The sequence below is a fragment of the Crocodylus siamensis genome, chromosome 3 (genome assembly GCF_052110815.1).
Source record: "Crocodylus siamensis isolate JL-2025a chromosome 3, ASM5211081v1, whole genome shotgun sequence".
NCBI lineage: Eukaryota > Metazoa > Chordata > Crocodylia > Crocodylidae > Crocodylus > Crocodylus siamensis.
In genome coordinates, this window is record NC_143397.1 from 259,878,705 (window position 1) to 259,899,062 (window position 20,358).

General features: G+C 48.5%; 1 protein-coding gene across 2 annotated transcripts in view; it reads right to left on the reverse strand.

Annotated features, from left to right (window-relative positions):
• Positions 1–20,358, reverse strand: part of HSF1 (heat shock transcription factor 1) — an 89,007-nt gene that overhangs the window by 21,742 nt on the left and 46,907 nt on the right. The gene's annotated exons all lie outside the window — the stretch shown is intronic.

Consider the following 20,358-nt stretch of genomic DNA (forward strand, 5'->3'; position numbering starts at 1 on the left):
TTTTGCTGCTTTTGCTTTGCCAGTAACTTGCAGCAAAGCTGAGGCAACAGCAGACGCTCACATGTGGGCAGTAACGTTCAGTCATGCCCGCAGTGCAGAACTTCATGTCTGCTGTAAGCCGATCACGTGGCCCCGTGGCAGGGAGGCTGTGTGGACCCCAAGGAGAGAACTCAGCTCCCTTGGCCTTGCCCAGGTGCTCATGCAATGGGCTATTGCAAAGGACAACCAAGACGGAGGAGACAGCACCACACCCAGATACAGGACCTGGCGGCATCCCAACCTGGAGGTGTTTTCAGTTGTTTGCTTTGATTTCTAGCTGGAAAGCAAGCGCCTTGGAGAAAGCCCCTGGGTAGCTGCCCTTGGTTTGCAGCATTCATCCCCTTTCAAGACTTTGTATTTGGCCTTTTTTGTATATTTTGCAATAGCCATAACCAAGTCTCACGTGTGCCCCTAGCTAAAACACCATCCTGAGGCTTAGTTACTGGCTGGCTCGTGGACAGGCAGACAGGTGAGGGCAGCATGTGCTTGCTGAACTGAGTTGTTTGTCTCTACGGCAGCACTGTCGTCTCACTGCAGGCCAGGAAAGTTGGGCCCCTTTTGTAATCCTGTCAGTCCCTGTCAGACACGGTGCTACCTCTACTGCTGAATGGGGAAGTGGTAATCTGCATTTCAATTTGAAAGGCTAACTCTTTGGTCTCCTCTGTTGTCACCTCTGCAGAACACTCTCCTGTCCAACAGATGTAGTGGAAATGCCAGAAATTCACAGATCGCGGCAAAGGACTAAAGGGTCAGGGAGCCTCCCAGCTAAAAAAGCCCTTACAAAGGCTGGCCAGTTTGAAGTGGTGAGGAATAAAAAGGAGAATTTCACCCCAAAAGCTACAAAGCAGGACAGAGGAGGTATATCAGAAACTTCTCTTAGAGCTTTATTGCAAGACAAATACAAAGGGCACTTCATGAATCTAAAGGTGGCAAATATAACCTGAGAGTAAAACCACTTCTTACGTGGCAGTTTCTGAAAAGGATCTCTTGGCTAGCGGCGGGAGGTGGGACCTGGCAAGTATTGCCTGTTGCACTGAATTTGCCCGACTGCTGGTGCTCCCGTACCTTTGCCTGCTTATAGGAGCACGTCCCAGGCAGGAGCTGTCAATACCTTGGCAGAGAGCTTCCCTACCCAGCTCCCCAGAGGATCTTTTTAGTGTAAAACGCCCGTTTCCCTGAAGCAGCACATTTGACAGGGAGGAAAATGCAGGGTGTAGGGCGATGTGGGCCTGGGACTTGCTGTGGACACAGAGCTCAAAGAGAAAAACAGCCTCATTTTTAGCACTGAACTTGAAACGCTTAAAGGGCCTGAGCTCTGCGGCTAAAGGCCCTCGGTGCTCCCTGCCGACACTTAAGGAAAGGCTGGGAAAGAACGTAATTAGACAGACACGCACAGCTGGAGGAACCCCCACAAAGGGTTAAGATGATTTGAAAACAGGAAAGAGCTTCAATGCTTTCTTTAGTGCACTGTTTTATGAGGCAATTACACGCTGGTGAAGAGTTTATAAGGGCCAGTTTCAAACATTTCATTTCAGGGGTTATTAAAAGATCTTACAAGTGTTTTATTTAGACAGCTTTTACAGAACAGCATAACTCGACCCCTCTCTGCACCTGCCTCTTAAAACACTGCTCTCCAGGGACCGCCGCAGCCTTGTCACATGCATTGCATTGAAGATTGCTTGCTAAGGAGCAAGGGGCAGCGTTTCTCAAAGCAGGGTCAGGACCTGTGTTCAGCAGCGGCCCTGACAGCCCGGGGCGACCAGCTTGGGGGCTGGTGACGCAGCTCCACAGGCCCGTCACACATGGTGGTGGCATGTGGGCTGGGGGAAAGGGAGGCAGCAGAAGTGAAACGGCACTTCGGGTGCTTTGCCACACAGGGCTACTGTCACTTGTGCTCCCCTTGGTTTCTCCAGGCAGGAGCCAGGTACCAAGCAACACAGCCAGAGAGGCTGGCTGGGATTATCTGGATCTTCCCGAAGAACTCGGGCCCACCATCTCATCAGCTGAAAGGAAAATTGGCTTGACAACACCATGCGATCGGAGGCAGAGTAAGGGGACTGGATACCCTGGTCATGGAAGCCAGCACCAAATGGTGAGACAGACAGATTTTTCCGCCCCCCCCAGACAACTTCTGCACAGATTTAATCCCGCCCCAACATATTCTTCCACGCGAGGGCCCTCGTACTGTATGCCAGCTGATTGGGACCATCAGCTCCTGCACTGACACGGACGTGCAGGTCTATTCAGACCAAAAATGGGTGCCTTTATACAGAAGCCCGGTTTCCCAGCCTCTCCAAAAGGCCTGCGCTATCCTCCACGAGGCCTTAGCCAAACACAGAGTCGCATTTGTTATCTCGTGAAGCCAGAAGAGACGCTCATTTGTTATTATGGGCTTACATGGGTTCTCATGAGAACCGTCCATCCTATTTGGAAAAGAGTCTTCCTAAGGCAGCTTTCATTATCAGCTCACACTCAGGATAATGGTCCCTTTATCCTTCCTTCAGTGAAAACTGCTGTGGGTGAAAAATCCATGGCTTGGCTTTATGGCTAGTAATTCCTGAAGTAAATTAACTGTCATTTCCCATCAAATATCCCGCTCTTTAAACAAAATGCAGCGTTGCCAGCTCATATTTTATCATAGCCCCGTTATGTGGTGCGTTTCTAAAAGCCCGGCTTCTGGATCCAGGTGATTACACAAGAATCTCAGCTTCCATTTTTATTCTTTTAGAGTCAGGTTATAACCCCGAGTTGCACCAAAAAGCCAGACAACGAGGAGCCTCAAAGGTCAAGAAACCAAAGGAAAATGACACGTTCCTTTCTAAAATCTCCTCGTTCGGGGGTTTGAGCACCTCAGATTTACGGTACTGAAAATACATTTTCAGTAGAAAAGGAACTACAACCATAACTCAACATGCTTTATCTGGGTCTTTGCTTCTTTGACTTTCTACCTTCTGCCCCTTCAAGTGTAAATAACTTCTGTGGGGGTCAAGTCAGGACCTGAAATATAACTGCCATGATGGCAGGGCAAGGAAGAAAACCCTCACTCATATTCAGATATATTCTAGAGGGTTGAGATAAGGCTGTATGAATGAGGGGCTGGGAGGTAAGTTGGGCGTGAACTTATAGGGCATCAGCTACTCCCCACTAAGCTCCCACATGTATGTTCCTACCTCACTGTAACTACAAGGCAGTTCAACCCTTGGGGAAGGTCACGCCAGCCCAAGTACATGCTTCAGTATTATATTTCCACTCCAAGCTCACAACACAGACATGCAGCCAGGGTGTCAGGACCACGCATCAACAGATCTAGAAGAGCTAGTTGCTCTCGTTACTGGTTGAGAAAGGCAGGTAGCTGTGTCAGGCAGAAGGCAGGGCAGGGGATACCTTAAAAACTAACTCAGCTCATTCAGCAACGCACATTTAATTATCAGGATTATTTAATTTTCATTAGTACACTTCTATATAGCATTGCAGCAATAATAAATATAGTATGATATATAATATAGAATAAATACCATGTTATATTTTTATTATATCTTATATTACTCTGGAAGTCCCTTCCAGACCATTTTCTCTGTGGCTTCTATTGCTTAATCACTGGTATTAGCACAGGGCAGAGGAGCCCCAGTCAGATCAGGACCTTAAGATGAAAGAAGCTGTACAAACACACCAGAAGAAAACAGTCCCAGCCCTCTCAAATTTAGAATCAGGTCACATCTAGTCCAACCCCCTGCTCAAAGCAGGACCAGCCCCAGCTACATCATCCCAGACAAGGCTCTGTTTCGTTGGGTCTTCAACACCTCCAAAGATGGAGAGTCCAGCACCTCTCTGGGGACTCCATTCCAGTGTTTTAGTACCTTCCTTGTAAGACAATTCTTCCTAATAGCTAACCTCAGCTTCCCTTGCTGCAACTTCAGACTGTTGCTCTTTGTTCTGTCAAAACCTAAGTATAAGACAAGAGACAGCAAATGGATGCAGAAGACAGGGAAGTAGTGTCAATATAACAGGCAGGAACCTCGACACCCTCATGGTCTGACTGTTGTCAGTTTTTCTGTAGACATCCTAAAAAAGGCAAGCTGTAAAGAGGGATTAGGAGTATAGCTTCGCAGATATTTATAGGGAGCCCTTCTTGAGTAGAATGGGAGAAAGCCTAGAGGTACCTGTTTGCAAATCTAACAAGTGGCAATGGAAGCTGACATCCTGGGCAGATCACAGCCAGACCTGACTTCTGGATAATGGAGGAAAGGCACTAAGTAGGGTGAGGATGGGTGTGAAGGGTCTTGAAAAGAGAAGAAAGAGGATGGAGAGTGGGTTCTGAGCAATCCCTAGAAATCAGTCACAAGGGACTTTGGCAAAAGCCATTTCAGGAGAGCACTGGGGAGGAGCTGGGACTGGAAAGAGATTAGGAATGAAACAAAGGACAGAAATTCCAAGTAAAAACTGCACACACTGCATGTGATAATCCTAGAGATGAAAAGGAGAAGGAAGCTGGAGACATACAGGGTAAAACACACTTGAGTTGTTAGAGGATTTAATCAGAGAGCAAGAGAGGAAGCAGCAGAGTAAAGTAGACTATGAGAGTGGGCGTAAGAGATCTGAGGAGATGGGACCAGGTCACTGGGCAACTGGAGCAGTCAGTGGAGTGCACAGTAGAAATGTCTGTCTGGAACAGGGGAAATGGGAAGAGAGGGGTGGAAGGAGGAAGACAAACCAAAGGGAGCAGGAAGGTTGTATCATATTTTGGCAACTATCTCTTGATCTTAGCTGGTTCTACATCATATACTCCTATGTGGTCACAGGATGAAGACCCTAATTGTTATGCATACATATATATATGACAGGCAGAGTTAAGGTTACAGGCCTCCTGCAGTGTTACATAGCCACAATGCTGTCTGCATTTTAGGACTGTAGGAGATGAGATAAGCTGTGTGTGCATAGACATAATCCATACCACAGACATGGTGTGGCTTTACCATAGACATAATCCATACCACAGACATGGTGTGGCTTTACTGGTACCAGTTTGAGATAGTTGTATTTTACACAGGCAACAAGACATGAAGACAATTCACACGGTTTTTGTTTTTTTCCTGTGGGACCTTCCCCTAAACTCAACCATACCCAGTCTGTGAGGTCCCCAGCCCAGCCTTTCTTGCTAGGACTACATTAACACTGAAGCCAAAACCCCCTGCAGTTGCACAAAGATCAGGTCCTCAGGCAATACAACTTGCCTGTTTTATGTCAGCCTCTAAACTTCAGTTGTCAGCTTCTTGTTGAGTCAGGGACTGTCTGGCTTTCTAGGATCTGCAGAGCACAGGGTTCAAGATCAGTACACAAGTGACAGCAGACAGGGCCTCTCCTATTCAGACTATCTGCCCACTGTGAGAAGGAAGGGGGCAGATGCTTCTAGCCACCCTCCTCCAAGCTCAAGCCCAGGGCCCATCTCTGCTGAGGCAAAGGGTGGAAAGAAGACAGACCAGAGAAGCAGTGGTCCTGCCATGGACATCTTTCTTCAGTTTTCTTCCAGGGCTTTTCATGGTAGCACGAAAGCTTGGAAACCAGTCTCTGTCAGGACCTGTTTTCTGACAGCACCCATTTCTTAGCCCTAAACTAGCTCTGGCTATGGCACTTTAATGCTGTCATAAGTGCAGATCTGAAAACTGTCCAGCTTCAATCCAGTACCACTATGCTCTTTGTGAAAATTTCTTATTAGAAGCAAAGGGAAACAGTTGTGGAAGCAGTGGGTTTTATTAAAGCTGCAGCCTGGAAAGTGCTCCAAGGTCTGGAACGGTAGTGCCTACTCTCACTCAGACTAGTGGATGGAGTGCAGAAGTAGTCAAGGGTGCAAGATAAATGCAGTTCATCGTATAGGTGTCAGGAGACTGCTTCTGTCTAATACAGAACACAAGAACATGCGCCCCGCCACACTGGGTCGGACCAATGGTTTGTGTAGCCCACATCCCATCTCCAACAGTGGTAGAAATGGACCCTATAAAGAGAGCATTGAACCAGATACCTCTCTGGAGGCATCTATCCCCTATTTAATACTCTCCCTGGCATCCACCATTGGTGGTTTAGGGACATCAGAAGAAACACCTCCAACTATTCTCTCCAATAGCCTTTAACAGATCTATCATCCAGAATTTATCCAGTCCCTGTTTGAACCTGGCAACGCTCTATGCCTCCACCACCTCCTGCGGCAATGATTTTCACAAGGTCATAGAAACACAGAGAGGTGGGGCTGGAAGGGACCTCCAGACATCATCCAGTCCAACCCCCTGCCTAAGGAAGAACAACCCCATCCAAACCATAATCTAACCTCTATGTAAGACTACTGTCAACCTTGACACAACACAGATTTACCACCTTAACCCGCCACAGGGAAAGCAGGGAAACCACAGCAGCCAAGGTCCTGCTTCTATGCAACGTGGTCAATATATGCTCAGGAGATCCCAGGCAGAGGGCCACGCTCCCCGCTACAGAGGGAGGTAAAACCACCCCCAGCCCATACCAATCTGACCATGGGGTAAAATTCCTTCCTGAGCACAAATACGGCCAGTCTGACCCTGAGCACAGGGGCAAGACCCTCTAGCCAGGACCTTGGGGATATATCTCAGCAGGAGCATTGGCACAGCCCAGTCCCCATCCCCAGCCTGGGCTGCAGCCAGCACCGAGAGCCTCTGGAGGAAGCGTAAAACCCCCCTGACACAGGTGGCAGGAGGGGAGGCAAGGGGCAAGCAGGAAAGCCCAGAAGCCTGGGAAATCTGTAAAGAACACAGATATGGCTACACCTAGACAATCCCCGACCAGTGGCCGTCCAAACTCCAGTGATGGAGAGTCCACAACTTTGCTGGGCATCTCTCCCATGGCCTCCCTGTTCTCACAGTGGAGAAGTTTTACCAGATATCCAATCTAAACCAACTTTGCTGCAACTTCAAGTCATTACTCAGTTCTCCTCTCTGTAGCAAGAAAGAGGAGGTGCACTTTCCCGCTTATTTTTATGCAGCCCTTCAGGTATTTGCAGACTGCTGTCATGTCTCCCCTTTTAAGCGCCTTTTCCACAAGCTGAACATTCCCAGCTCCTGCAGCCTCTCCTCATACAATCTGCTTTCCAAGCTCTTGATCATCTTTGTCACCACCTCTGGACCCTCTTGCTTCTCCATGTCCTTTTTAAAGTGTGGAGCCAAGAACTGTACACAGCACTACAGAAGCGGCCTAACCAGTGCCAAGTAGAGAGGCGTGATCACCTCCCATATCTTGCACCTAACGCTTCTGTTGAGGCAGCCCAAAACCACGTTTGTCTTCTGTGTGGCTGCATCATATTGCAGACTCATACTGAGTCTGTGATCCAGCAAGACTTTCAGATGCTTCGCCTAGTGCTGCCATCCAGCCAGGTGTCCCCCATTTTCTATTTGTGTTTTTCACTATTCCTCCCCAGCTGCAGCACCTTGTATTTGTCTGCATTCAAACTCATCCTCTTAGCTCCAGCCCAGCTTTCCAATCTGCCACAGATTCATAGACTGTAAAACTGGAAGGGACCTTGGAAGATCATTGGGTCCACCCGCTACACTCACCAAGGTGACGATGCAGTCTCCTCTTGAAGATTTCCAGGGTTGGGGATTGCACCGCCTCTGGAGGGAGCTTATTCCACAGTCTGGACACCCCAACTGTGAAGAAGTTTTTCCTAATGTCTTCTGCAAACTTGTTCAAGAAACTTTCTATGCTAGTATCCAAATAGTTAACAACTGCACGCTGCAGTGCTGGGCCCAGGACAGACCCTGTGGGACCCCACTCAAAACCTCCTGCCATCCTCACATGGACCTGGTAATCACTGCCCTTTGCTCGTGGCTGTTGGGCCAGCTGTCCACCCACCTTGTCGCAGCTTTGTCCAGTCCTCATTTCTCCAATCTGTTTACAAGGTCACGTGGAACCTTGTCAAAGTCTGCTGCAGCCCAGATGCACAATACCCACAGCGTCCCCTTCATCCACCAAGCAGGTACTTTGTCAAAGATCAGGTTTGTTGGATACGATTTGTTATTCATCAAACCCTGCCGGCTGCTCGTGACCAGGCTTTCCTCCTCCAGATGCCTGCAAATGGCCTCCCTGAGATCTGCTCCAGCATCACCCTGGGTGCCGAGAGGAGACGACCCTGTCCGTAGTTCCCCGGGTCCTTTTCGCCTTTCGTAGAGGGGCACTACACCGGCCCTTCTCCAGTACTCTGGTATCTGGTCCATCTCCCACAGCTTCATGAAGATCATTGCCAAGGGCCCCAGGATCTCCTCTGCCCACTTCTTCAGGACCCTTCCATGAAGCTCACCCAGCCCTGCCAACTTGAATTCGTTCACCCAAATGCTCTCTGACCCTCTCTTTTGTTATCTCACCCTCAGTTTGCCCCTTCCTTATCCAAATAATCCTTCACAGGCGTCTGGCCAGCTTAGGTTTATTAGCGAAGACTGAAGCAGAGTAAGTGTTGAGTAGCTCTGCCTTCTCCACATGTTCTGCTAAGACTTCCCCCTGGCTTGTTAATGGTGGACGCACAGCTTCTTGGCCTTTCCTTTATTTGGTCTCTGCAGGCTCTTGCTATTTCCTGGTGACCTGCCCATCCCTCCACGCCTGCATGCTTTCCTCTTGCACTTGAGACATCCTCGAAGCTCCTTGTGCAGCCACACTGGCCTCTCGGCATTCTCCGTGTGTGTCCACTGTGCTCAGACGCTTTCTTGTTGGGCATCCAATCCTGTGCCCCTCAGAGTCTCCCAGCCCTCCTGGGTGTCTATATCCTTTAACCTATCCTCCCACAACACTGTGCCTATTAGCATCTTGAGTCAGATGAAACATGTCTTTTGGAATCTAGTGTCCTATTTTGCTGACCTCAAGCTTTCTCCGTCTCAGGAACTGGAATTCTACCTACTGCATCATGATCGTTTCCCCCCAGTTTACCCATCACCTTCACATCCTCCACCTGTTCTTCCCTGTTGGTCAGGACCAGGTCCAAGATGGAGGATACAACTGGATGACCTACTTTCTGGAACAGAAATTTGTCCTCCACACAAGTTAGGCACTGGCTTGACATTTTGCATTTGGCTGCATTGTTCTTCCAGCAGATGTCTGGAAAATTTTCCCAACAGTGCCATCCCACAGTTTTTGAACAGATTTGTCATCTGCTCGAAGAGTGCCTCATCCACCTCCTTTTCCCGATTTGGCGGCCTTTAATAAATCCCCACCATTACATCGGTGCCGCATCTTTCACCTTGCACCTTCATGCTAATGCATTCTGCTCTGCTGCGTTCTTTCTCCTGAACTGTTAACTACAGGTAGAATAAAAAAAAGTATTTTATCTTGTTAGTTTGAAACTGGTCACCCTTCCGGTGAAAGTATAACACTGTACAGGGGGTGCTGGTTGTAGACGTGTTGGTCTAAGGACATAGGCAGACCCCAAGAACTTTGTCTAACATTTTATACACACAGATTTATACACACAGATGCAACAGCAATGTGTAATGGTCAACCCCAGAAGAACAAGGCAGCTGTCAGATGTGCAAAAAGCAGCAAGCTAACATGCCACAAGACTACCAGTTTCCCAAGACCTTCCAATTTCAGTGGTACTGGTGCCCAGCCTGCAAGTAGAGGTGAAGGTGCTTCTGTACTCAGGTGGAGGAAGGAGACATGAGCTTACTGGGCAGGTAAAAGCTTGCTACCGAACTTTAGTCTATGATAAATACCAGTAAGGCAGACTGAAGTCAACAGCGTAAGTACCTGTGGTCTAATGAAGCAGGAACATAAGGCAGCACAAAGGCTGCTTTATTTATTTTCAGCCCTGAAGCACCACCAGCAGGGCTAGAGAGAAAAGCCAGGCCTCTGGAAAAACGGAGATCTAGCTCTCAAGAGAGAAAAGCACTTTCCCTCCTGCGCATATGTACTCCCTTCCCTTTTCTGTCCCCAGCATTGTTCAGCTGAAGACTTCTGTAGAGTGCTAATGGTTGTGGTAAGCCAAGTGGCCTGGCCTGGCCTGGCCTGAGGGCTCAGGCTCAGTGAGCCAAGGGCAAGCCAACAGCATGCTCTCTGCAGCCTCATTGGAGGCAATGGCCAGCTCTAGGCAGTTCAGTATTTTTTTCTGCACTGACAAAACTCAGCAGAAAGCTGAAATTCTAGGTGGTTTTAGTTAGCCAGTGGCCAGTTTCCTGGTGTGCGTCTCTTCTGTTTGTATAACATGCAGTACCCTAAAAGGGCCCCAATCCCACACATGGTTCCTTAGTATTATTATATGCAATTTACTACTACCATGGTGAGAACCTCCCCTTCCTCCCGTCCAGTTTGGAGTAGATATTGCACTTGATCTTTTCTACGTGCAAAGGGTGAGTAGAGAACAGGGTACGTTAGGGCACGTGGATGGGATCTCCATCTCCAGTGACCTACATGGGTAGCATAAGGTGCATGTCCCTTTCATTCTCTACAACATCCCGAGAAGGCCTGAAAGCTTCCTCATGCTCACACCAACCCAAAGGTTGACCCCAGCTGGGATTTTCTTCCCAACACTAAGTAAGGTTTGCTTTCTGTTTGTGGCAGAGGACTCCTTGCATGACTCAACTATGCATCAGACGTTTTAGCAGCAGTTAACTGAAAGGCTTCCACAGAAATGGCTTGTGAAACAGAGATTTTTGTTGAAAAACAAAAACCTGTGTTCAAGGGTCTGGATACAACAAATCCCTTTTCTTCTCACTCAGGGCTTCACTCCTTCAGTACCTAGATGCAAAACAAGAAGTTCTCCAAACAACAATAAAAACTTCTACCACAGGCAAGAGATAGCACTCAGTAGCACATAAATGCTCATGAGAAACCCATCCAAGACCTGACTTTGTCTCAAGAAGAGCCAGCAGTATTATTATTATTACTTTTAATACCAAATTAGGTATTTTTTTTTTTTATAAACGTATCTGACAAGCCTAAACTGTTTCACAGCACTGTCTCCAAAGCAACCCCTTGCTAGTGGCTGAACGTGAAGTTCAGTGCATAGGAGAAGTGAAAGATGCTGCATGACGTGAGGGTGGGATGCAGTGTTACTGGATTTCAGGCTTTGGAGGTAAAATAGACATGAAGAGATGAAAAAAGGAAGAAAAGGTATATCTTTTTTATATTCAACTTTCTCATTGCCAAAAGAAACTCTCTAAGGAATGCAAGTAAGCAAATACAACTTTGTTTATATAAGAAAAGCCCTTTCCCCACTTAAGTGCTTTATACCATTAACTTCTTTGGTGTTGGGTCTCCAGTCCAACCTTTCCATCTGGTCTGTTCCCAGTATTCTGCACAGGCCAATGCTTCTGGTGCTGGTGTTGTCAGATCTTGTGGGGTGCATTGTGGTGCTACAGGACATCTCAGGAGATGATCATGGTTTGCTTTTCTTGACTAACACCACGCCTATACCACTAACTCACTAAGCATATGTAGCACGTTATCAGAAGCCTGAAAGGAATACTGACTTCCCACCCATGCATTATTTAATCATATAATGAACAGACATAAGAAGCTATATATGAATTCAGTGAAGCATTGCTGGCAGGATTCTTTCTGATCCAGAGGACCAGGAGGCTGGATACAGTGTTCAGACCTGAACACAAGGATGCTGCAGAGCAACATACACACTGTCCTCACAAGACAAGTGTGAAGCTCTGATCATCTTGCCAGGCTGGGAGGAGAGCTTAAGGCAGGAGCTCAAACCACAATCCTGGCCATAGGCAGGGGTCACTGAAACAGTCTGGCTCTTCCTCCAGAGAGCAAAGGGGAAGGGAGAAGCGAGGTGAGCTCTTCCCCAGTGCCAGAGCCATACGGCTGTAAAATGGGAAGGTGCCAGGGATGCAGTCCGGTCACAGGCACTGGCACACAGCATGGAGACTGAGTGGCAGGAGGGGGGACAGAAAACCAGCTCCCACGACAAGCCAGTGTAAAAAGATGGCAGTTGGTCTGGTTATTTTAACATCAGCGTCGCAGGCTGTGGCTGGTAATTAATTTCGGATCTGTATCACTACGCACTGAAAACAAGTACTCCGCAGGTCTCTAACCTATAGGCTGGAATGGCCAATAAAAACTGACTTCAGATGATCTCAAGCAGTGACTAAGCTCATAAAAGGCAGCAGCCGAGATAAAAACACACACATCCCACATTACACACAGTGTTAGAAGCCATCAAAGCAATTTTAAAGTCACGCTGATGTTTGACTCTCCTCCAGCGCAGCTCCCTCCAGACTGCACTGACATGTGGAGGCCGTGGCGTGAGAGTTAATGCTTTGGCCCCAGCCTCTGGAACAGCTGGAGTCCGTGCAGTGTTCGCACAGGAAGGCTGTAAAACAACACATTACAATGGGCTAATTTAGAGGTCATAAAAATGTGGCCCACAGTCTCTGTATCAGGTGGGAATCACTCGAGTTCAGCCAGGAGGACTGGAGTAGTTCCGACAGCGATCAAGGACACCGTGGCGGCAGGCAGGAGTACGGGACAGCCACTGGGCACCATTTGCATGAGTGCAGACAAGCCAGCTCCTTTTTCCTGAAAATATTGGTGTTGGGGCTTATCCGCAGCAGCCGTGACAGCTGGACAGGTTCCAGGCACGCACATCTCCCACTCGGCTCAAGAGTGAAATTTAACTAGGCACGTGCAGTCTTCTTTCCATAAAACTGGGCTTAATGGCAACTGGGTTCCAGGGACCTCATTTCCCTTTTCAGAGAGAGAGCTTGAGTTGCCTCCTTTTTGAAGTGGCAGATGCTCCAGCTGATGATTTCGATAGTGCACCTGCATGAGGCAGGCTTCAGTTTAGTTTCCAATGAAATCAAGACAGGATCTTTGGTGGGGGAGAAAGGAGGAATGGACTGGGCAATGCAACACTCTTCCCTCTACCTCCACATCAGATGGGGCTGGGAGACTCTGGGCGATAAGATGTGGTCCTTTCTTTGCGCAAAACCTGGGACATGGGGCTCTGGTGAGGCAGAGACCAGAATTGTTTTGCTCAAATTACTACAGCCCATAAGGAAATGGAGGCTGGGATCCCTGTTAATGAAATGCAGCTGGTGGGGAAGATGGACAGCTTCATCCGCACAAACATCTCAAACATCAGCTCGTGCAGCACAGGGACCTTCTTCTGTGTAATAAAACTGAGATTCCTGCGCTTCCAGATCTACCGTGCTTCTTCCAGAGATCTGGGCCGTGACAGTAACATCTCATTTCCAGACCAGCCTCGTATGCAGTGCTGATTTAATTGTTTGTTGCACTGTTGCATCTTTTCTTAAAAGGGAATTTGGAAGCTGACATTCTCTTCACAATGGCAGTAGCAGGCCAAGAAGCAATGGTCTCCCCACCCCAGAACTGGTCAATGCAGGCTCCGAGTGACAGCACTGGAATGGATGCTTAATTCAGCTACATTTACAAGAGAGACAAGGTGGCCAGTGGCACAGATGAGGATGCAGGGCTTCTAAAATGGGGGTCCCGAACACTGACCACCTGCAAGCCTATACTATGGGCAAGGAATATGGTTCCTTTGATTTGCATCAAATGGAGCAGATTCTGTTGCTCAGCTGCAGTGTGGAGGTGAGGCCCATGGAGATTAAAGGTTCCCGAGTCCAAATCTCTCTCCATCCCAGCAGGCAAGCTGTCTGGCTCATGACAGATAATGTAGGCTGCGGGTCTCCACAGGCCTCACCTCTATTATAAGCAACAGGCTGTGTGGCTTGGCCACCCTGGCTGTAGAAAGCAAAAGCAGAAATGGGATTAACTGACTTGTAGACAGCAACACTTCTCCTCACACTTCTGCCTGCAGGCAGCAAAGAAGGCTGCCAACATGCACGGGGTTAACTCATGGGGGGTTTGTTCTATAAAAATAGTTTTAGAGGTTTAGAAAATTGAGCTTCAGGAGTTGCTGTCCCTATGTTCCAGCTGAGGCAACAGGAATACAGGCTGCCTCCTGAAGCCACCTCCCTTTTCCCACATAATGCATCTACTACATTGGATCTTCCAAGACAGGAGCCTTCCTTCTAGCTCCCTGGGGACAGCCCTACAAAAGGCATGCTCTCTGAAGGCAAGGCCAGCTCATTTTCTCTTCCTGAAGCAACATTTGGAAAAAGTTTGCAGGGGCACAGATTCCTGCCCCCTGAGAGGCAGTGAAATTAATTTTAAATGCTCCCTTTCTGGTTTGGTCACAACACAGGAAGTAGAAGGAAGGGAGAGGGAGAGGGGGGCTGTCGCTGGATAAAACTACATCTGTAACCCAAAAGGAGGCCACAGCCCCCCAAAAATCTTGATCCGCTCCATGGTTTGCACTCAGCTGTTTCTACCTTGCCATAGTAGTTTCCATTCACAACAGGCACTCAGATACCACCACGAGGACCCACGATCACAATGCTCCAGGATTTGTGCATTGCAACTGAGATGCAGCAGAATGGAAGAGCTTATGTACTGGCCCCCCACCCCGTTTGCTCTGCCTGTGTTGCCTTTGCCCTTGCCTTTGCCTTCTCCTGTAAACAGCATCTCCACAGCTTTTTCCCCTTACTACCTTCCTTGCTCAAGTGCCTCCAAAAAAATCACTTCTGTGATGCCATGATAGTGAGTCCTTAACATGCACTCACACTGCTCTCTGTTCTTCTTACCAAAAAGGACATGCACCAAGCTGTGCACATGCCTACGCTGGGTCTGAGCATGGTCATACCACTTCTTCCTCTCTGTGTTAGCTGGCAGCTCTGTGGGATAAAGACTAAGTCTCACTTCTGTGAAGCATCCAGCCTGCTGTGGGATGCTAGAAGTCACCCATGTTGTTGACAGGGTCCCCAACAGGACAAATAATCCATCCTCAACCTCAAGGCAGGATCAACTCGGCCTAAGCCATTCATAATGGCAGTTTGTCTAACTTGTTCTGATGATGGAGAGTCCACAACTTCCTTGGACCACCAATTCTTTATCATTAGGAAGACTTTCCTTAGATCTAACTAAACTCTACCCTGCCAAGACTGAAGGCTGTTATTTTTTCTCCCTGCCCCAGATGACAGACAAAGATTATCATCTTCCTCTCCCTCTTCCACTTGAGATGGGACATCCGGATGCACACATACAAATACAAACTGGCTAGGCTGCAGTGCTGCAGAAAAGAAGCTGGGCATTAAAGTGGCTTGTACTCAGCTTACAGCCACCAATGTACTCTTGCTGCAAAAAAGCCAACTGCATCCAGGGCTGTAGGAAGAGAAGCACTGTTTGCAAGTCAAGGGAAGTGATTCTTTCACCCTGGCACTGGTGAGGCCTTCTCTGAAGCACTGTGTCCATGTTTGGGCACTGCACTTTAGTACAGCATATTACCAGAGGGGAAGGGAATCAGATGTCGAAGGTGAGTGGTTGCTCCTTAAGGAGACAATCCTCCATGCCCAAAGGGAGGTAATCCCAACAAGGGTCAAAGGGAGCAGGAGGGCACATAAACCCCCATGGCTCACTAAGAGCATCCGGGAATGTCTCCTTGCTAAAAGGGAGGCATACACCCAATGGAGAGATGGGGTCATCACCAAGAAGGACTATGTTACAGTCGCCCGAGGATGTAGGGGGGCAGTCAGGAGGGCCAAGGCAGAGATGGAGATAGGACTAGCTTCCCGGATTGGGGACAATAAGAAGTCCTTCTTCAAATACATAGGGGGTAAAAAGAGGGTCCCGGGTAATGTGGGGCCCCTGCAGGACACGATGGGCAACTTAGTCATCATGCCAGATGACAAAGCTAACATATTTAACGATTTCTTTGCCTCTGTCTTCCTAAATAGGGACCAGTTCAGCCACCTCCCTGCTGGGCCCCCCTCGGGCCCCGGGAGAGACACGCCTGGGCCAGGGGTTAGCGAGGAGTTAGTTAGGGTACTTCTGGAGAGGCTGGACGTGTTCAAGTCCGCTGGTCCGGACGATCTTCACCCTAGGGTTCTACAGGAACTGGCCGGGGTCATTGCGGGACCCCGGCGCGGCTCTATGAGCACTCGTGGTGCTCTGGTGAGGTGCCGGAGGACTGGAAGAGGGCCAATGTGGTCCCTATCTTCAAAAAGGGAAAAAAAGAGGACCCGGGAAATTACAGGCCAGTTAGTCTTACCTCAATCCCGGGTAAGCTCTTTGAAAAAATTATCCTGGCACACATCCAGGAGGGCCTTGCGGGGGAATGCATGCTCAGGGGCAACCAACATGGGTTCATCAGTGGCAGGTCTTGTCAGACCAACCTGGTGGCCTTTTACGATCAGGTCACCAAATCATTAGACGCAGGGGTTGCTGTGGATGTAGTCTTTCTGGACTTCCGGAAGGCTTTCGACACTGTCTCTCACCCTGTCCTCATCAAAAAGCTGGGAGACTGTGGTGTCGATGCCCACACGGTCAAATGGGTCGCCAACTGGTTGGAGGGCCGCACCCAGAGGGTGGTAGTGGATGGGTTCTTCTCGACCTGGAAGGACGTGGGCAGTGGGGTTCCGCAGGGCTCGGTCCTCGGGCCCGCACTGTTCAACATCTTCATCAGTGACTTGGATGAGGGGGTAGAAAGCACCCTGTTCAAGTTTGCTGATGACACTAAGATGTGGGGGGATGTGGGTGCACTAGAAGGGTGCAATAGGCTACAAGCTGACCTTGACAGGTTGCAACGGTGGGCGGATGAGAATAGGATGGGGTTTAACACTGATAAGTGCAAGGTGTTGCACATGGGGAGGAAGAACCGGCATCACACTTACAGGTTGGGGAACTCCCCTCTTGCCAGCACGGAGACGGAAAAGGATCTTGGAGTCGTCATTGACTCCACGATGAACATGGGCCGACAGTGTGGGGAGGCAGTCAAGAAGGCCAATCGTACCCTGTCATGCATCCACAGATGCATCTCGAGCAGGTCCAGGGAGGTGATCCTCCCCCTCTATGCGGCACTGGTCAGGCCGCAGCTGGAGTACTGCGTCCAGTTCTGGGCGCCACACTTCAAGAGGGACGTGGACAATATGGAAAGAGTTCAGAGGAGGGCCACTCGTATGATCAGGGGTCAGCAGGGCAGGCCTTACGAGGAGAGGCTACGGGACCTGTACCTGTTTAGCCTCCACAAGAGAAGGTTAAGGGGGGACCTTGTGGCCTGCTACAAACTGGTCAGGGGGGATCAGCAGGTATTGGGGGAGTCCCTGTTCCCCCGTGCGCTGCCAGGAGTGACCAGGAATAACGGTCACAAGCTGGCGGAGGGTAAGTTTAGATTAGATATTAGGAGGCGCTACTTCACAGTCAGGGCGGCTAGGGCCTGGAACCAGCTTCCAGGGGAAGTGGTGCAGGCTCCTAGCCTGGGGATTTTTAAAAGGAAGTTAGATGAGCACCTTGCCGGGGTCATCTGACCCCGGTGCTCTTTCCTGCCAAGGCAGGGGGTCGGACTAGATGATCTACCTAGGTCCCTTCCGACTCTAGCTACTATGAAACTATGAAACCTCCTCGTGCAGTCTATGATTCACTGCAACCCCCATAGCCTTTCCTGCAGAAATGGTGCCGTGCCAGTTTTCCATCCTGTATCTCGGCAGTTGGTCATTTCTATTGAAACATGCTACTTTGCACTTGTGCTCTAAACCAATGGTGCTCACTCAACCTTTTGGTCCTGCACTGCCTCCACCACCCACATGCCAGATCAGGCCCTGCACACCTGGAATGCCCCAGTGTTGCTGGCCCTTTAGGGGCCTGGAAACCTGACAGCAGTGGACCAGCAACTAACTCTGCCACCAGGTTTTCAGACCCCTGCAGGCCAGATGACATGGCTCTGTGGGCTGAATCTGGCCCAGCCTAGACCAAGTCTGTTAACCTGTTTCTCCAGCTTGACAAAATCTGACTTATATTGTTCTCAAAGTGCTTGTGGTATCACCTACAAATGGAATAAGCATAGTTTGCACTCCACGCTCCGCGTTCTTAATGAAGATATTGTCTTCTACCGGACCCAGGACAGACCCCCTCAAGTACCTCTCACCCCACTTGCTTCACCTTTCCAAAGTGACAGTGATCCACAGATAGTTATTCTGAATGTGGTTTCCCAGCCATTTCACAGCAGTTTTATCTGGAATACATTTCTTTGTCATGCATGACATGCTTATTATAAGCTAATGTCAAACACCTAATTAAGGTCCAGATACATCACATCTACTGCTTCGCTCCAATACAGATCTGTTAGCTTGTCAAAGAAGGAAATTAGGTTGGTTTACTATGACTCATTTGATGCGTGTTGCCTGTTGCTTTTTATGCTTTCTTTTACAGGGTTACAAGTGTTTTGAGATTTGTTTCCATATCTTTCAGGAACTGCAGTTAGTCCAACTTGGTTCAAGTCCCTGGGTCCTTCTTTGCTTGTGACAGGGACTATATATTTGCTCTTTTCCAGTCTTCTGGAACTTTATCCTTCTCCTGTGAGGTCTCAGAGACTGTCACTGCTGGCTCTCAGATCGCTTCAGCTGGTTCCCTAAGGCTCCGTCTTCATTACAAAGTTTTGCTGACATAGCTTTGCTGGCTAGCAGGGTGAGGAGATCATACTGTGGGGCTGACGTAGCTATGCTGGCAAAACCTCTGCGTGGATGCAGCTCTTCTAGCAGAAAGCAGTTTCTGACATTCTGGGGAGCTCCTGTGGCTCTGGCCCTAGGACAACTTGTCAGCAGATCTCTCTCTACACCAGAGGGTCATGTTTAAGGCGGGAGCAGCCTGGCAGTGCAAATTAAACTTCCATACTTTAGGGTAGCCTACATACTTGACACCCGACAAGGTCGGCTGTTGCCTATTAAAGCTTTTAGCCTCCGATGTGCCACTCTACCCAACCCTCTTTGAAAACATCTAAGTAGTCAATAACTTGTTCTTTCTCTATTCTTGTCTCCAGTGCCAATTAAGTTAGATCCAGCACTAATATTTTTAGTAAACCCTGAAATGAAGGGGCATTAAAACTTTAGTCTTTTCTGGCGGCATCAGCTTGGCAGCACTGGCTTTCCTTCTGCACTGAAGAGTGCACCACATCTTGACTTCATCTTCCTCAGTACACTTACTGAATATTTTCTTGTTACTCTTCACATCCCTAGGTAGAGGGCTCTCATTTTGCGATTCTGCCAGGATGTGCGCGCAAACAGGGAACTTACTATATCAGGTGTGATGGTGTTCACAACTCCACGAAAACAAGATCAAAATGGCAGCACAAAGATGGCAAAGGGAAGAGTTTCATACCCAAAGAGTATTTCTGATCCCCAAGACCATGCAAACTGAAGGCCTTTGGTTTAAGCTGCTATGCTATGCTCAGTGGGAAGGGGTGCTAGTGAGCCACTGTTCCTGCACAGATCTTTTGCCCAAGTTGCAAGAATGGGACAGAAGATATTACAAGCTCATAAAGCACAGTGCAAAACACAGAAAGTATCTGGCCAGCAGTTTCACACCAGATCCTCTTACAGATTTTATGCCTTTGCTATATAGACTAGGCCTCATTTTTTCCACACCAGTTAAAACAGATACTCAGGAAAAAAAAACCCTGTTGCTGCAACAAAATTACTCAGGAGAGGTGAAGAGAGAAAACAGGACTGCAAAATTCTATAGTTCTAGATTTAAAATGAGGGCTTCAGGTAGGAGTCATTTAGTGACTCAACCCCTGAATGATTTCAGGCAGCTTTTAACCACAGCACCTTAGTCCCTGAAGGTCAGAGGCTTCCATTAACAAGGCTTTTCTGAGCACAGTGACTAAAAGCTTGGATATCACCTAGTTGGCTTCATTATGTCCTAGCTCAGCTTTTCTCTCACCTAACACTGATGGATTCAATCTTTTCAACAAATGTTCTAATGCAAACCCTATCCCCTCAGGTCAGTGTCAAATGATAATATATATGTTGCTTTTGGAACCCTGAAACCATAAAGAAAGTTACATGGGTCAAAATTATTTGGTATGATTTACAGGGGGGGGGCGGGGGTTTTGCATACGGTAAAATAATTCTGGGGAGGAGGAACAGTGCTGCAAGAGGCCAAGCCCTGGTGTCTGTTTAGATTTATTTTCATCAGGAGAAATTTTAACTTTTAAATTCTGTTAGTAACTGGGGCCTTGTAAAAGCGGCGGGGCCTTGTAAACAGCGTCTGGTCAGGAGGAAGTGCTCTCAGCGTCCCCTGGTAGAACTTCATGCGCCAAGTCAAAGTGAACACAATCCCTGAAGGAGGTTGGGGGAAAACCGATAAAAACAGGTGCAGACACCATGGCTAGCTCACTGCTTTCAACAATCTGTTTAAAATTAAACTTACGGATACACTTCGGCTCCCCCTGGACTAGAGCAGAGCCGATGAATCACAGGGAAGTGACAACCCCTCTGTCTTACC